Source organism: Oncorhynchus nerka, unplaced genomic scaffold (genome assembly GCF_034236695.1).
Source record: "Oncorhynchus nerka isolate Pitt River unplaced genomic scaffold, Oner_Uvic_2.0 unplaced_scaffold_947, whole genome shotgun sequence".
Classification (NCBI taxonomy): domain Eukaryota; kingdom Metazoa; phylum Chordata; class Actinopteri; order Salmoniformes; family Salmonidae; genus Oncorhynchus; species Oncorhynchus nerka.
Window position 1 is genome coordinate 217,960 of NW_027040362.1, and position 14,628 is coordinate 232,587.

Genomic DNA, 14,628 nt, shown 5'->3' on the forward strand with positions numbered 1-14,628 from the left:
TGTTCTGAGTCCTGTGTGTTCTGAGTCCTGTGTGTTGTGTTCTGAGTCCTGTGTGTTCTGAGTCCTGTGTGTTCTGAGTCCTGTGTGTTGTCCCTGTGTGTTCTGAGTCCTGTGTGTTCTGAGTCCTGTGTTCTGAGTCCTGTGTGTTCTGAGTCCTGTGTTCTGAGTCCTGTGTGTTGTGTTCTGAACCCTGTGTGTTCTGAGTCCTGTGTGGTGTGTTCTGAGTCCTGTGTGGTGTGTTCTGAGTCCTGTGTGGTGTGTTCTGAGTCCTGTGTGTTCTGAGTCCTGTGTGTTCTGAGTCCTGTGTGTTCTGAGTCCTGTGTGTTTGTGTTCTGAGTCCTGTGTGTGTGTTCTGAGTCCTTTGTGTTCTGAGTCCTGTATGGTGTGTTCTGAGTCCTGTGTGTTCTGAGTCCTGTGTGTTCTGAGTCCTGTGTGTTGTGTTCTGAGCCCTGTGTGTTCTGAGTCCTGTGTGTTGTGTTCTGAGCCCTGTGTGTTCTGAGTCCTGTGTGGTGTGTTCTGAGTCCTGTGTGTTGTGTTCTGAGTCCTGTGTGTTCTGAGTCCTGTGTGTTCTGAGTCCTGTGTGTTCTGAGTCCTGTGTGGTGTGTTCTGAGTCCTGTGTGTTCTGAGTCCTGTGTGGTGTGTTTTGAGTCCTGTGTGTTATGTTCTGAGTCCTGTGTGTTCTGAGTCCTGTGTGAGTGTGTTCTGAGTCCTGTGTGTTCTGAGTCCTGTGTGGTGTGTTCTGAGTCCTGTGTGTTGTGTTCTGAGTCCTGTGTGTTCTGAGTCCTGTGTGTTCTGAGTCCTGTGTGTGTTCTGAGCCCTGTGTGTTCTGAGTCCCTGTGTTCTGAGTCCTGTGTGTGTGTTCTGAGTCCTGTGTGTTGTGTTCTGAGTCCTGTGTGTTCTGAGTCCCTGTGTGTTCTGAGTCCTGTGTGTTCTGAGTCCTGTGTGGTGTGTTCTGAGTCCTGTGTGTTCTGAGTCCTGTGTGGTGTGTTCTGAGTCCTGTGTGTTCTGAGTCATGTGTGGTGTGTTCTGAGTCCTGTGTGTTCTGAGTCCTGTGTGGTGTGTTCTGAGTCCTGTGTGTTCTGAGTCCTGTGTGTTCTGAGTCCTGTGTCTGAGTCCTGTGTGTTCTGAGTCCTGTGTGTTCTGAGTCCTGTGTGTTCTGAGTCCTGTGTGGTGTGTTCTGAGTCCTGTGTGTTCTGAGTCCTGTGTGGTGTGTTCTGAGTCCTGTGTGTTCTGAGTCCTGTGTGCTGTGTTCTGAGTCCTGTGTGTTCAGAGTCCTGTGTGTTCTGAGTCCTGTGTGGTGTGTTCTGAGTCCTGTGTGGTGTGGTCTGAGTCCTGTGTGTTCTGAGTCCTGTGTGTCCCTGTGTTCTGAGTCCTGTGTGGTGTGTTCTGAGTCCTGTGTGTGTGTGTTCTGAGTCCTGTGTGTTCTGAGTCCTGTGTGTTGTGTTCTGAGCCTGTGTGTTCTGAGTCCTGAGTGTGTGCTGTGTTCTGAGTCCTGTGTGTCCTGTGTTCTGAGTCCTGTGTGTTGTGTTCTGAGTCCTGTGTGTTCTGAGTCTGAGTCCTGTGTGTTATGTTCTGAGTCCTGTGTGTTCTGAGTCCTGTGTGTTCTGAGTCCTGTGTGTTCTGAGTCCTGTGTGGTGTGTTCTGAGTCCTGTGTGTTCTGAGTCCTGTGTGTGTGTTCTGAGTCCTGTGTGTTCTGAGTCCTGTTCTGAGTGTGTTCTGAGTCCTGTGTGTTCTGAGTCCTGTGTGTTCTGTGTTCTGAGCCCTGTGTGTTCTGAGTCCTGTGTGGTGTGTTCTGAGTCCTGTGTGTGTTCTGAGTCCTGTGTGTTCTGAGTCCTGTGTGTTCTGAGTCCTGTGTGTTCTGAGTCCTGGTGTGTTCTGAGTCCTGTGTGTTCTGAGTCCTGTGTGGTGTGTTCTGAGTCCTGTGTGTTCTGAGTCCATGTGTGGTGTGTTCTGAGTCCTGTGTGTTCTGAGTCCTGTGTGTGTGTTCTGAGTCCTGTGTGTTCTGAGTCCTGTGTGTTCTGAGTCCTGTGTGTGTGTGTTCTGAGTCTGAGTCCTGTGTTCTGAGTCCTATCTTCTGAGTCCATGTGTGGTGTGTTCTGAGTCTGTGTGTTCTGAGTCCTGTGTGTTCTGAGTCCTGTGTGTTCTGAGTCCTGTGTGTTGTGTTCTGAGTCCTGTGTGTTCTGAGTGTGTTCTGAGTCTGAGTCCTGTGTGAGTGTGTGTTCTGAGTCCTGTGTGTTCTGAGTCCTGTGTGGTGTGTTCTGAGTCCTGTGTGTGGTGTGTTCTGAGTCCTGTGTTGTGTTCTGAGCCCTGTGTTCTGAGTCCTGTGTGTTCTGAGTCCTGTGTGTTGTGTTCTGAGCCCTGTGTGTTCTGAGTCCTGTGTGCTGTGTTCTGAGTCCTGTGTGCTGTGTTCTGAGTCCTGTGTGTTCTGAGTCCTGTGTGTTCTGAGTCCTGTGTGTGTTCTGAGCCCTGTGTGTTCTGAGTCCTGTATGGTGTGTTCTGAGTCCTGTGTGTTCTGAGTCCTGTGTGGTGTGTTCTGAGTCCTGTGTATTCTGAGTCATGTGTGGTGTGTTCTGAGTCTTGTGTATTCTGAGTCATGTGTGGTGTGTTCTGAGTCCTGTGTGTTATGTTCTGAGTCCTGTGTGTTCTGAGTCCTGTGTGTTCTGAGTCCTGTGTGTTCTGAGTGTGTGTGTGTTCTGAGTCCTGTGTGTTCTGAGTCCTGTGTGTGTTCTGAGTCCTGTGTGTTCTGAGTCCCTGTGTGTTCTGAGTCCTGTGTGTTCAGAGTCCTGTGTGTTCTGAGTCCTGTGTGTGTGTTCTGAGTCCTGTGTGGTGTGTTCTGAGTCCTGTGTGTTCTGAGTCCTGTGTGTGTGTTCTGAGTCCTATGTGGTGTGTTCTGAGTCCTGTGTGTTGTGTTCTGAGTCCTGTGTGTGTGTTCTGAGTCCTGTGTGTTCTGAGTCCTGTGTGTTGTGTTCTGAGCCTGTGTGTTCTGAGTCCTGTGTGCTGTGTTCTGAGTCCTGTGTCTGTGTGTTCTGTCCTGTGTTCTGAGTCCTGTGTGCTGTGTTCTGAGTCCTGTGTGTTGTGTTCTGAGTCCTGTGTGTTCTGAGTCCTGTGTGTTCTGAGTCCTGTGTGTTGTGTTCTGAGTCCTGTGTGTTCTGAGTCCTGTGTGTTCTGAGTCCTGTGTGTTCTGAGTCCTGTATGGTGTGTTCTGAGTCCTGTGTGTTCTGAGTCCTGTGTGGTGTGTTCTGAGTCCTGTGTGTTCTGAGTCATGTGTGGTGTGTTCTGAGTCCTGTGTGTTCTGAGTCCTGTGTGTTGTGTTCTGAGCCCTGTGTGTTCTGAGTCCTGTGTGGTGTGTTTTGAGTCCTGTGTGTTATGTTCTGAGTCCTGTGTGTTCTGAGTCCTGTGTGTTCTGAGTCCTGTGTGTTCTGAGTCCTGTATGGTGTGTTCTGAGTCCTGTGTGTTCTGAGTCCTGTGTGGTGTGTTCTGAGTCCTGTGTGTTCTGAGTCATGTGTGGTGTGTTCTGAGTCCTGTGTGTTCTGAGTCCTGTGTGATGTGTTCTGAGTCATGTGTGTTCTGAGTCCTGTGTGTTCTGAGTCCTGTGTGATGTGTTCTGAGTCATGTGTGACGTGTTCTGAGTCCTGTGGGTTCTGAGTCCTATCTTCTGAGTCATGTGTGGTGTGTTCTGAGTCTTGTGTATTCTGAGTCATGTGTGGTGTGTTCTGAGTCCTGTGTGTTCTGAGTCCTGTGTGTTGTGTTCTGAGTCCTGTGTGTTCTGAGTCCTGTGTTCTGAGTCCTGTATGGTGTGTTCTGAGTCCTGTGTGTTCTGAGTCCTGTGTGGTGTGTTCTGAGTCCTGTGTATTCTGAGTCATGTGTGGTGTGTTCTGAGTCCTGTGTGTTCTGAGTCCTGTGTGTTGTGTTCTGAGCCCTGTGTGTTCTGAGTCCTGTGTGGTGTGTTTTGAGTCCTGTGTGTTATGTTCTGAGTCCTGTGTGTTCTGAGTCCTGTGTGTTCTGAGTCCTGTGTGTTCTGAGTCCTGTATGGTGTGTTCTGAGTCTGTGTGTTCTGAGTCCTGTGTGGTGTGTTCTGAGTCCTGTGTGTTCTGAGTCCTGTGTGTTCTGAGTCATGTGTGGTGTGTTCTGAGTCCTGTGTGTTCTGAGTCCTGTGTGATGTGTTCTGAGTCCTGTGTGACGTGTTCTGAGTCCTGTGTGTTCTGAGTCCTGTCTTCTGAGTCAGGTGTGGTGTGTTCTGAGTCTTGTGTGTTCTGAGTCATGTGTGGTGTGTTCTGAGTCCTGTGTGTTCTGAGTCCTGTGTGTGTGTTCTGAGTCCTGTGTGTGTGTTCTGAGTCCTGTGTGTTCTGAGTCCTGTGTGTCCCTGTGTGTTCTGAGTCCTGTGTGTTCTGAGTCTGTGTGTGTGTTCTGAGTCCTGTGTGTTCTGAGTGTGTTCTGAGTCCTGTGTGTGTGTTCTGAGTCCTGTGTGTTCTGAGTCCTGTGTGTGTGTTCTGAGTCCTGTGTGTGTGTTCTGAGTCCTGTGTGGTGTGTTCTGAGTCCTGTGTGTTCTGAGTCCTGTGTGTTCTGAGTCCTGTATGGTGTGTTCTGAGTCATGTGTGTTGGTGTGTTCTGAGTCCTGAGTCCTGTGTGTTCTGAGTCCTGTGTGGTGTGTTCTGAGTCCTGTGTGTTCTGAGTCCTGTGTGGTGTGTTCTGAGTCCTGTGTGTTGTGTTCTGAGTCCTGTGTGTTCTGAGTCCTGTGTGTTGTGTTCTGAGTCCTGTGTGTTCTGAGTCCTGGTGTGTTTTGAGTCCTGTGTGTTGTGTTCTGAGTCCTGTGTGTTCTGAGTCCTGTGTGGTGTGTTCTGAGTCCTGTGTGTTCTGAGTCCTGTGTGTGTGTTCTGAGTCCTGTGTGGTGTGTTCTGAGTCCTGTGTGTTCTGAGTCCTGTGTGTGTGTTCTGAGTCCTGTGTGTTCTGAGTCCTGTGTGGTGTGTTCTGAGTCCTGTGTGTGTGTTCTGAGTCCTGTGTGTTCTGAGTCCTGTGTGTTCTGAGTGTTCTGTGTGTTCTGAGTCCTGTGTGTGTGTTCTGAGCCCTGTGTGTTCTGAGTCCTGTGTGTCCTGTGTTCTGAGTCCTGTGTGTTCTGAGTCCTGTGTGTTGTGTTCTGAGTCCTGTGTGTTCTGAGTCCTGTGTGTGTGTTCTGAGTCCTGTGTGTTCTGAGTCCTGTGTGTTGTGTTCTGAGTCCTGTGTGTTCTGAGTCCTGTGTGTGTGTTCTGAGTCCTGTGTGTTCTGAGTCATGTGTGGTGTGTTCTGAGTCTGTGTGTTCTGAGTCCTGTGTGGTGTGTTCTGAGTCCTGTGTGTGTTCTGAGTCCTGTGTGTTCTGAGTCCTGTGTGTTCTGAGTCCTGTTGTGTTCTGAGTCCTGTGTGTGTGTTCTGAGTCCTGTGTGTTCTGAGTCCTGTATGGTGTGTTCTGAGTCCTGTGTGTTCTGAGTCCTGTGTGGTGTGTTCTGAGTCCTGTGTGTTCTGAGTCCTGTGTGTTCTGAGTCCTGAGTCCTGTGTGGTGTGTTCTGAGTCCTGTGTGGTGTGTTCTGAGTCCCTGTGTGTTCTGAGTCCTGTGTGGTGTGTTCTGAGTCCTGTGTGTTGTGTTCTGAGTCCTGTGTGTTCTGTGTTCTGAGTCCTGTGTGTTCTGAGTCCTGTGTGTTGTGTTCTGAGTCCTGTGTGTTCTGAGTCCTGTGTGCTGTGTTCTGAGACCTGTGTGTGTGTTCTGAGTCCTGTGTGTTCTGAGTCCTGTGTGTTGTGTTCTGAGTCCTGTGTGTTCTGAGTCCTGTGTGGTGTGTTCTGAGTCCTGTGTGTTCTGAGTCCTGTGTGTTCTGAGTCCTGTGTGTTCTGAGTCCTGTGTGTTCTGAGTCCTGTGTGTTCTGAGTCCTGTGTGTTCTGAGTCCTGTGTGTTCTGAGTCCTGTGTGTTCTGAGTCCTGTGTTCTGAGTCCTGTGTATTCTGAGTCATGTGTGGTGTGTTCTGAGTCCTGTGTGTTCTGAGTCCTGTGTGTGTGTTCTGAGCCCTGTGTGTTCTGAGTCCTGTGTGTGTGTTCTGAGTCCTGTGTGTTCTGAGTCCTGTGTGTGTGTGTTCTGAGTCCTGTGTGTTCTGAGTCCTGTGTGGTGTGTTCTGAGTCCTGTGTGTTCTGAGTCATGTGTGGTGTGTTCTGAGTCCTGTGTGTTCTGAGTCCTGTGTTCTGATGTGTTCTGAGTCCTGTGTGTGTGTTCTGAGTCCTGTGTGTTCTGAGTCCTATCTTCTGAGTCCTGTGTGGTGTGTTCTGAGTCTTGTGTGTTCTGAGTCCTGTGTGGTGTGTTCTGAGTCCTGTGTGTTCTGAGTCCTGTGTGTGTGTTCTGAGTCCTGTGTGTTCTGAGTCCTGTGTGTTCTGAGTCCCTGTGTGTTCTGAGTCCTGTGTGTTCTGAGTGTGTTCTGAGTCCTGTGTGTTCTGAGTCCTGTGTTCTGAGTCCTGTGTGTTGTGTTCTGAGTCCTGTGTGTTCTGAGTCCTGTGTGTGGTGTGTTTTGAGTCCTGAGTCCTGTGTGGTGTGTTCTGAGTCCTGTGTGTTCTGAGTCCTGTGTGTTCTGAGTCCTGTGTGGTGTGTTCTGAGTCATGTGTGTTGTGTTCTGAGTCCTGTGTTCTGAGTCCTGTGTTCTGAGTCCTGTGTGTTCTGAGTCCTGTGTGTGTGTTCTGAGTCCTGTGTGTTCTGAGTCCTGTGTGGTGTGTTCTGAGTCCTGTGTGTTGTGTTCTGAGTCCTGTGTGTTCTGAGTCCTGTGTTCTGAGTCCTGTGTGTTCTGAGTCCTGTGTGTTCTGAGTCCTGTGTGGTGTGTTTTGAGTCCTGTGTGTTGTGTTCTGAGTCCTGTGTGTTCTGAGTCCTGTGTGTTCTGAGTCCTGTGTGTTCTGAGTCCTGTATGGTGTGTTCTGAGTCCTGTGTGTTCTGAGTCTGTGGTGTGTTCTGTGTGGTGTGTTCTGAGTCCTGTGTGTGTGTTCTGAGTCCTGTGTGTTCTGAGTCCTGTGTGGTGTGTTCTGAGTCCTGTGTGTTCTGAGTCCTGTGTGTGTGTTCTGAGTCCTGTGTGTTGTGTTCTGAGCCCTGTGTGTTCCTGTGTGTTCTGAGTCCTGTGTGTTGTGTTCTGAGTCCTGTGTGTTCTGAGTCCTGTGTTGTGTTCTGAGTCCTGTGTGTGTGTTCTGAGTCCTGTGTGGTGTGTTCTGAGTCCTGTGTGTGTGTCCTGAGTCCTGTGTGTTCTGAGTCCCTGTGTGTTCTGAGTCCCTGTGGTGTGTTCTGAGTCCTGTGTGTTCTGAGTCCTGTGTGTTCTGAGTCCTGTGTGTTCTGAGTCCTGTGTGTTCTGAGTCATGTGTGGTGTGTTCTGAGTCCTGTGTGTTCTGAGTCCTGTGTGGTGTGTTCTGAGTCCTGTGTGTGTTTGTGTTCTGAGTCCTGTGTGTTCTGAGTCCTGTGTTCTGAGTCCTGTGTTCTGAGTCCTGTGTGTTGTGTTCTGAGTCCTGTGTGTTCTGAGTCCTGTGGTGTGTTCTGAGTCCTGTGTGTTCTGAGTGTTCTGTGTTCTGAGTCCTGTGTGTTCTGAGTCCTGTGTGTTCTGAGTCCTGTGTGGTGTGTTCTGAGTCCTGAGTCCTGTGGTGTGTTCTGAGTCCTGTGTGTTCTGAGTCCTGTGTGTGTGTTCTGAGTCCTGTGTGGTGTGTTCTGAGTCCTGTGTGTTGTGTTCTGAGCCCTGTGTGTTCTGAGTCCTGTGTGTTCTGAGTCCTGTGTGTTGTGTTCTGAGTCCTGTGTGTTCTGAGTCCTGTGTGTGTGTTCTGAGTCCTGTGTGCTGTGTTCTGAGTCCTGTGTTCTGTCCTGTGTTCTGAGTCCTGTGTGTGTGTTCTGAGTCCTGTGTGTTGTGTTCTGAGCCCTGTGTGTTCTGAGTCCTGTGTGGTGTGTTCTGAGTCCTGTGTGTTGTGTTCTGAGTCCTGTGTGTTCTGAGTCCTGTGTGTTCTGAGTCCTGTGTGTTCTGAGTCCTGTTCTGGTGTGTTCTGAGTCCTGTGTGTTCTGAGTCCTGTGTGGTGTGTTCTGAGTCCTGTGTATTCTGAGTCATGTGTGGTGTGTTCTGAGTCCTGTGTGTTCTGAGTCCTGTGTGTTGTGTTCTGAGTCCTGTGTGTTCTGAGTCCTGTGTGTGTGTGTTCTGAGTCCTGTGTGTTGTGTTCTGAGTCCTGTGTGTTCTGAGTCCTGTGTGTTCTGAGTTCTGTGTGTTCTGAGTCCTGTGTGGTGTGTTCTGAGTCCTGTGTGTTCTGAGTCCTGTGTGGTGTGTTCTGAGTCCTGTGTGTTCTGAGTCATGTGTGGTGTGTTCTGAGTCCTGTGTGTTCTGAGTCTGTGTTCTGAGTCCTGTGTGTTCTGAGTCTGTGTGTTCTGAGTCCTGTGTGTTCTGAGTCCCTGTGTGTTCTGAGTCCTGTGTGTTCTGAGTCCTGTCTTCTGAGTCCTGTGTGGTGTGTTCTGAGTCCTGTGTATTCTGAGTCCTGTGTGGTGTGTTCTGAGTCCTGTGTGTTGTTCTGAGTCCTGTGTGTGTGTTCTGAGTCCTGTGTGTTCTGAGTCCTGTGTTCTGAGTCCTGTGTGGTGTGTTCTGAGTCCTGTGTGTTCTGAGTCCTGTGTGTGTGTTTTGAGTCCTGTGTGTGTGTTCTGAGTCCTGTGTGTTCTGAGTCCTGTGTGTTCTGAGTCCTGTTCTGAGTCCTGTGTGGTGTGTTCTGAGTCCTGTGTGTTCTGAGTCCTGTGGTGTGTTCTGAGTCCTGTGTGTTCTGAGTCATGTGTGGTGTGTTCTGAGTCCTGTGTGTTCTGAGTCCTGTGTGATGTGTTCTGAGTGTGTGTTCTGAGTCCTGTGTGTTCTGAGTGTGTTCTGAGTGTGTGTTCTGAGTCATGTGTGTGTGTTCTGAGTCTTGTGTATTCTGAGTCATGTGTGGTGTGTTCTGAGTCCTGTGTGTTCTGAGTCCTGTGTGTTGTGTTCTGAGTCCTGTGTGTTCTGAGTCCTGTGTGTTCTGAGTCCCTGTGTGTTGTGTTCTGACCCTGTGTGTTCTGAGTCCTGTGTGTGTGTTCTGAGTCCTGTGTGTTCTGAGTCCTGTGTTCTGAGTTCTGTGTGTTCTGAGTCCTGTGTGGTGTGTTCTGAGTCCTGTGTGGTGTGTTCTGAGTCCTGTGTGTTCTGAGTCCTGTGTGTTCTGAGTCCTGTGGTGTGTTCTGAGTCATGTGAGTGTGTTCTGAGTCCTGTGTGTGTGTTCTGAGTCCTGTGTGTCTGAGTCCTGTGTGGTGTGTTCTGAGTCCTGTGTGGTGTGTTCTGAGTCCTGTGTGTTCTGAGTCCTGTGTGTGTGTTCTGAGTCCTGTGTGTTCTGAGTGTGTGTTCCTGTGTGTGTGTTCTGAGTCCTGTGTGTTCTGAGTCCTGTGTGGTGTGTTCTGAGTCCTGTGTGTTATGTTCTGAGTCCTGTGTGTTCTGAGTCCTGTGTGTTCTGAGTCCTGTGTGTTCTGAGTCCTGTATGGTGTGTTCTGAGTCCCTGTGTGTGTTCTGAGTCCTGTGTGAGTGTGTTCTGAGTCCTGTGTGTTCTGAGTCCTGTGTGGTGTGTTCTGAGTCCTGTGTGTTCTGAGTCCTGTGTGTTCTGAGTCCTGTGTGTTCTGAGTCCTGTGTGATGTGTTCTGAGTCCTGTGTGACGTGTTCTGAGTCCTGTGTGTTCTGAGTCCTGTCTTCTGAGTCATGTGTGGTGTGTTCTGAGTCTTGTGTATTCTGAGTCATGTGTGGTGTGTTCTGAGTCCTGTGTGTTCTGAGTCCTGTGTGAGTCCTGTGTGTTCTGAGTCCTGTGTGTTCTGAGTCCTGTGTGTTCTGAGTCCTGTGTGTTCTGAGTCCTGTGTGTTCTGAGTCCTGTGTTCTGAGTGTGTTCTGAGTCCTGTGTGTTGTGTTCTGAGTCCTGTGTGTTCTGAGTCCTGTGTGGTGTGTTCTGAGTCCTGTGTGGTGTGTGTTCTGAGTCCTGTGTGTTCTGAGTCCTGTGTGTTCTGAGTCCTGTGTGTTCTGAGTCCTGTGTGTTCTGAGTCCTGTGGTGTGTTCTGAGTCCTGTGTGTGTGTTCTGAGTCCTGTGTGTTGTGTTCTGAGTCCTGTGTGTTCTGAGTCCTGTGTGTTCTGAGTCCTGTGTGTTCTGAGTCCTGTGTGGTGTGTTCTGAGTCCTGTGTGTGTGTTCTGAGTCCTGAGTCCTGTGTGGTGTGTTCTGAGTCCTGTGTGTTCTGAGTCCTGTGTGGTGTGTTCTGAGTCCTGTGTGTGTGTTCTGAGTCCTGTGTGTTCTGAGTCCTGTGTGTTCTGAGTCCTGTGTGTTCTGAGTCCTGTGTTCTGGTGTGTTCTGAGTCCTGTGTGTTCTGAGTCCTGTGTGGTGTGTTCTGAGTCCTGTGTGGTGTGTTCTGAGTCCTGTGTGTTCTGAGTCCTGTGTGTGTGTTCTGAGTCCTGTGTGTTCTGAGTCCTGTGTGTTCTGAGTCCTGTGTTCTGAGTCCTGTGAGTCCTGTGTGTTCTGTGTCCTGTGTGTTCTGAGTCCTGTGTGGTGTGTTCTGAGTCCTGTGTATTCTGAGTCATGTGTGGTGTGTTCTGAGTCCTGTGTGTTCTGAGTCCTGTGTGTGTGTTCTGAGCCCTGTGTGTTCTGAGTCCTGTGTGTGTGTTCTGAGTCCTGTGTGTTCTGAGTCCTGTGTTCTGAGTCCTGTGTGTTCTGAGTCCTGTGTGTTCTGAGTCCTGTGTGTTCTGAGTCCTGTATGGTGTGTTCTGAGTCCTGTGTGTTCTGAGTCCTGTGTGTGTGTTCTGAGTCCTGTGTGTTCTGAGTCCTGTGTGTTCTGAGTCCTGTGTGTGTTCTGAGTGTGTGTTGTGTTCTGAGTCCTGTGTGTTCTGAGTCCTGTGTGTGTGTTCTGAGTCCTGTGTGGTGTGTTCTGAGTCCTGTGTGTTCTGAGTCCTGTGTGTTCTGAGTCCTGTGTGTTGTGTTCTGAGTCCTGTGTGTGGTGTGTGTTCTGAGTCTGTGTGTATTCTGAGTCCTGTGTGGTGTGTTCTGAGTCCTGTGTGTTCTGAGTCCTGTGTGTGTGTTCTGAGTCCTGTGTTCTGTGTGTTCTGAGTCCTGTGTGTTCTGAGTCCTGTGTGTTCTGAGTCCTGTGTGGTGTGTTCTGAGTCCTGTGTGTTCTGAGTCATGTGTGGTGTGTTCTGAGTCCTGTGTGTTCTGAGTGTGTTCTGAGTCCTGTGTGTTCTGAGTCCCTGTGTGTTCTGAGTCCTGTGTGTGTGTTCTGAGTCCTGTGTGTGTGTTCTGAGTCCTGTGTGTTCTGAGTCCTGTGTGTTCTGAGTCCTGTGTGTTCTGAGTCCTGTATGGTGTGTTCTGAGTCCTGTGTGTTCTGAGTCCTGTGTGGTGTGTTCTGAGTCCTGTGTGTTCTGAGTCATGTGTGGTGTGTTCTGAGTCCTGTGTGTTCTGAGTCCTGTGTGATGTGTTCTGAGTCATGTGTGACGTGTTCTGAGTCCTGTGGGTTCTGAGTCCTATCTTCTGAGTCATGTGGTGTGTTCTGAGTCTTGTGTATTCTGAGTCCTGTGTGTGTGTTCTGAGTCCTGTGTGTTCTGAGTCCTGTGTGTGTGTTCTGAGTCCTGTGTGTTCTGTGTGTTCTGAGTCCTGTGTGTGTGTTCTGAGTCCTGTGTGTTCTGAGTCCTGTGTGTGTGTTCTGAGTCCTGTGTGGTGTGTTCTGAGTCCTGTGTTCTGTCCTGTGTGTTCTGAGTCCTGTGTGTGTGTTCTGAGTCCTGTGTGGTGTGTTCTGAGTCCTGTGTGTTCTGAGTCCTGTGTGTTCTGAGTCCTGTGTGGTGTGTTCTGAGTCCTGTGTGTGTTCTGAGTCCTGTGTGTTCTGAGTCCTGTGTGTTCTGAGTCCTGTGTGGTGTGTTCTGAGTCCTGTGTGTTCTGAGTCCTGTGTGGTGTGTTCTGAGTCCTGTGTGTTATGTTCTGAGTCCTGTGTGTTCTGAGTCATGTGTGTTGTGTTCTGAGCCCTGTGTGTTCTGAGTCCTGTGTGTGTGTTCTGAGTCCTGTGTGTTGTGTTCTGAGTCCTGTGTGTTCTGAGTCCTGTGTGTTGTGTTCTGAGTCCTGTGTGTTCTGAGTCCTGTGTGTTCTGAGTCCTGTGTGGTGTGTTCTGAGTCCTGTGTGTTCTGAGTCCTGTGTGGTGTGTTCTGAGTCCTGTGTGTTCTGAGTCCTGTGTGATGTGTTCTGAGTCCTGTGTGACGTGTTCTGAGTCCTGTGTGTTCTGAGTCCTGTCTTCTGAGTCATGTGTGGTGTGTTCTGAGTCTTGTGTATTCTGAGTCATGTGTGGTGTGTTCTGAGTCCTGTGTGTTCTGAGTCCTGTGTGTTGTGTTCTGAGTCCTGTGTGTGTGTTCTGAGTCCTGTGTGTTCTGAGTTCTGTGTGTGTCCCTGTGTGTTCTGTGAGTCGTGTGTGTTCTGAGTCCTGTGTTCTGAGTCCTGTGTGTTGTGTTCTGAGTCCTGTGTGTTCTGAGTCCTGTGTGTGTGTGTGTTTCTGAGTCCTGTGTGTTCTGAGTCCTGTGTGTGTGTTCTGAGTCCTGTGTGTTCTGAGTCCTGTGTGTTCTGAGTCCTGTGTGTGTGTTCTGAGTCCTGTGTGTTGTGTTCTGAGTCCTGTGTGTTGTGTGTGTTCTGAGTCCTGTGTGGTGTGTTCTGAGTCCTGTGTGTTCTGAGTCCTGTGTGGTGTGTTCTGAGTCCTGTGTGTTGTGTTCTGAGTCCCTCGTGTTCTGAGTGTGTGTTGTGTTCTGAGCCCTGTGTGTTCTGAGTCCTGTGTGGTGTGTTCTGAGTCCTGTGTGTGTGTTCTGAGTCCTGTGTGTTCTGAGTCCTGTGTGTTCTGAGTCCTGTGTGTTCTGAGTCCTGTATGGTGTGTTCTGAGTCCTGTGTGTTCTGAGTCCTGTGTGGTGTGTTCTGAGTCCTGTGTGTGTTCTGAGTCCTGAGTCCTGTGTGGTGTGTTCTGAGTCCTGTGTGTTCTGAGTCCTGTGTGTGTGTTCTGAGTCCTGTGTGTGTGTTCTGAGTCCTGTGTGTTCTGAGTGTTCTGAGTCATGTGTGTGTGTTCTGAGTCCTGTGTGTTCTGAGTCCTGTGTGTGTCCCTGTGTGTTCTGTGTGTTCTGAGTCCTGTGTGAGTCCTGTGTGTTCTGAGTCCTGTGTGTTCTGAGTCCTGTGTGTTGTGTTCTGAGTCCCTGTGTGTTCTGAGTCCTGTGTGTGTGTTCTGAGTCCTGTGTGGTGTGTTCTGAGTCCTGTGTGTGTTCTGAGTCCTGTGTGTTCTGAGTCCTGTGTGGTGTGTTCTGAGTCCTGTGTGGTGTGTTCTGAGTCCTGTGTGTGTGTTCTGAGTCCTGTGTGGTGTGTTCTGAGTCCTGTGTGTTCTGAGTCCTGTGTGTTCTGAGTCCTGTGTGTTCTGAGTCCTGAGTCCATGTGTGTGTTCTGAGTCCTGTGTGTTCTGAGTCCTGTGTGTGTCTGAGTTCTGTGTGTTCTGAGTCCCTGAGTGTGTTCTGAGTCCTGTGTGGTGTGTTCTGAGTCCTGTGTGTTCTGAGTCTGTGTGGTGTGTTCTGAGTCCTGTGTGTTCTGAGTCCTGTGTGTTCTGAGTCCTGTGTGTTCTGAGTCCTGTGTGTTGTGTTCTGAGCCCTGTGTGTTCTGAGTGTGGTGTGTTCTGAGTCCTGTGTGTGTTCTGAGTCCCTGTGTGTGTGTTCTGAGTCCTGTGTGTTCTGAGTCCTGTGTGTTCTGAGTCCTGTGTGTTCTGAGTCCTGTGTGTTCTGAGTCCTGTGTGGTGTGTTCTGAGTCCTGTGTGTTCTGAGTCCTGTGTGGTGTGTTCTGAGTCCTGTGTGTTCTGAGTCCTGTGTGTGTGTTCTGAGTCCTGTGTCTGAGTCCTGTGTGTTCTGAGTCCTGTGTGTTCTGAGTCCTGTGTGTGTGTTCTGAGTCCTGTGTGGTGTTCTGAGTCTGAGTCCTTCTGAGTCATGTGTGTGTGTTCTGAGTCCTGTGTATTCTGAGTCATGTGTGGTGTGTTCTGAGTCCTGTGTGTTCTGAGTCCTGTGTGTGTGTTCTGAGTCCTGTGTGTTCTGAGTCCTGTGTTCTGAGTCCTGTGGTGTGTTCTGAGTCCTGTGTGTTCTGAGTCCTGTGTGGTGTGTTCTGAGTCCTGTGTGTTCTGAGTCATGTGTGTGTGTTCTGAGTCCTGTGTGTTCTGAGTCCTGTGTGTGTGTTCTGAGTCCTGTGTGTGTGTTCTGAGTCCTGTGGTGTGTTCTGAGTCCTGTGTGTTGTGTTCTGAGTCCTGTGTGTTCTGAGTCCTGTGTGTTCTGAGTCCTGTGTGTTCTGAGTCCTGTATGGTGTGTTCTGAGTCCTGTGTGTTCTGAGTCCTGTGTGGTGTGTTCTGAGTCCTGTGTGTTCTGAGTGTTCTGAGTCCTGTGTGTGTTCTGAGTCCTGTGTGTTCTGAGTCCTGTGTGTTCTGAGTCCTGTGTGTTCTGAGTCCTGTGTGTTCTGAGTCCTGTGTTCTGAGTCCTGTGTGTTCTGAGTCCTGTGTTCTGTCCTGTGTGTTGTGTTCTGAGTCCTGTGTGTTCTGAGTCCTGTGTGTGTGTTCTGAGTCCTGTGTGGTGTGTTCTGAGTCCTGTGTGTTCT